This window comes from Colobus angolensis, unplaced genomic scaffold (assembly GCF_000951035.1).
Source record: "Colobus angolensis palliatus isolate OR3802 unplaced genomic scaffold, Cang.pa_1.0 Scaffold216, whole genome shotgun sequence".
In the NCBI taxonomy this organism is placed as follows: Eukaryota; Metazoa; Chordata; class Mammalia; order Primates; family Cercopithecidae; genus Colobus; species Colobus angolensis.
The window spans coordinates 3,285,156-3,287,928 of NW_012115333.1; positions in this window are offsets into that span (position 1 = coordinate 3,285,156).

Genomic DNA, 2,773 nt, shown 5'->3' on the forward strand with positions numbered 1-2,773 from the left:
GCAGAAATAAATGAATTTGAAAGGAAGAAAAGAATACAAAAGCTCAATGAAACAGAAAGTTGTGTTTTTTTTGAAAAGATAAACAAAATCGATGAATTTTAGCCAGACTTAGAAAAAAAGAGAGAAGATGAAAATAAATGAAATCATAGTTGAAAAAGGAGACATTGAAACTGATACTGCAGAAATTCAAGGGATTATTAGTGGCTGGTATGGGTAACTACATGCCAACAAATTGGAAAATCTAAAAAAAAGATGGACGAATTCCTACACACATGCAACCTACCAAGATTGAACCAGGAAGAAATCCCAAACCTGAACAGACCAATAACAAGTAATGAGATCAAAGCAGAAATAAAACGTCTCCCAGTAAAGAAAAGCCCAGGACCTGTTGGCTTCATGGCTGAATTCTACCAAACATTTAAAGAAGAACTAATACCAATTCTACTCAAATCATTCCAAGAAATAGAGGAGGAGGGAATACTTCCAAATTCATCCTACGAGGCCAGTATTACCCTGATACCAAAACCAAGGGTACATCAAAAAAAGGATCACTACAGGCCTATATCTCTCATGAATATTGATGCAAAAATCCTCAACAAAATACTAGCAAACTGAATTCAGTAATACATTAAGATCATTTGTCACAATCAAGTGGGTTTTATCCCTGGGATTCAAGGATGGTTCAACATATGCACATCAATCATTATAATACATCATATCAACAGAATGAAGAAGAAAAACCATACGATCATTTCAATTGACGCTGAAAAGCATTTATTAAAATTTAACATTCCTTCATGATAAAAAGTCCTCAGAAAACTAGGAATAGAAGGAACATATCTCAACATAATAAAAGCCGTATATGACAAACACACATGTAGGTATCATACTGAATGGGGAAAGACCTCTAACATCTGGAACACAACAAGAATGCCCACTTTCACCACTGTTATTCAACATAGCACTGGGAGTGCTAACTAGAGCAATGAGACAAGAGAAAGAAAGGGCATCCAAGCTGGAAAAGAAGAAGTCAAATTATCCTTGTTTGCAGATCATATCATCTTACATTTGAAAAAACCTAAAGACTCCACTGTAAAACTACTAGAACTGATAAATTCAGTAAAGTTGCAGGATACAAAATCAACATAAAAAATCAGTACCATTTCTGTATGACAATAGTAAACAATCTGAAAAAGAAATTTAAAAAGTAATCCATGTACAATAGCCACAAATAAAATTAAATATCTAGTCATTAACCAAAGAAGCGAATGATCTCTATAATGAAGCATTGATGAAAGAAATTGAAGAGGACACCAAACAAATGGAGAGATAATCTGTGTTCATAGATTGGAAGAATCAATATTGTTAAAATGTTCATACTACTCAAAGCAATCTACAGATTCAATGCAATCCCTACCAAAATGTCAATGACATTCTTCACAGAAATAGAAGAAAGCAATCCTAAAATTTATGTGGAACCACAAAAGACCCAGAATTGCCAAAGTTATCCTGTGCAAAAAGAATAGAACTGGTGGAATCATATTACCTGACTTCAAATTATACTGAAGAGCTGTAAGTAACCAAAACAGCATGGTACTGGCATAAAAACAGACACATAGACCAATGGAACAGAATAGAGAACCCAAAAACATATCCACACACCTACAGTGAACTCATTTTCGACAAAGTTGCCAAGAATGTACACTGGGGAAAAGATAGTCCCTTCAATAAATGGTGCTGGGAAAACTGGATATCCATATGCAGAAGAATGAAACTAGACTCCTATCTCCCACCATATACAAAAATCAAATCAAAATGGATTAAAGACTTAAATCTAAGGCCTCACACCATGAAACTACTATAAGTAAACATTGGGGAAACTCTCCAGAACATTGGTCTGGGCAAAAATTTATTGAGTAATACCCCACAAGCCCAGGCAACCAAAGCAAAATGGACAAATGGGATCACATCAAGTGAAACAGCTTCTGTACAGCCAAAGGTACAATCAACAAAGTGAAGAGACAACCCACAGAACGGGAGAAAATATTTGCAAACTATGTATCTGATAAGGGATTAATAAACAGAATATAGATGTGTTCAAACAATTCTATAGGAGAAAACCTAATAATACGATTAAAAACTGGGCAAAAGGTTTGGATAGACATTTCTCAAAAGAAGACTTACAAATGGCAAACAGGCATAAGTAAAGGTGTCCAACATCACTGATCATCAGAAAAATGCAAATCAAAACTACAATGAGATCTCATCATCACCCCAGTTGAAATGGTTTTATCCAAAAGACAAATAATAACAAATGCTGACAAGGATGTGGAGATAAGGGAACCCTTGTACACAGTTGGTGGTAATGTTAATTAGTACAACTACTATGGAGAACAGTTGGAGGTTCCTCAAAAAACTAAAAATTGGGCTACCATATGATCCAGCAATCCTACTGCTGGATATATACCCAAAAGAAAGGAAACCATGCCAGGTGTGGTGGCTCATGCCTGTAATCCCAGCACTTTGGGAGGCTGAGGGAGATGGATCACAATGGAGGCCATCCTGGCTAACAGGGTGAAACCCCGTCTCTACTAAAAATACAAAAAATTAGCTAGGCGTGGTGGCAAGTGCCTGTAGTCCCAGCTACTCGGGAGGCTGAGGCAGGAGAATCACTGGAACCCGGGAGGTGGAGGTTGCAGTGAGCCAAGATCATGCCACTGCACTCCAGCCTGGGTGACAGAGCAAGATTCTGTCTCAAAAAGAGGAAGGGAAG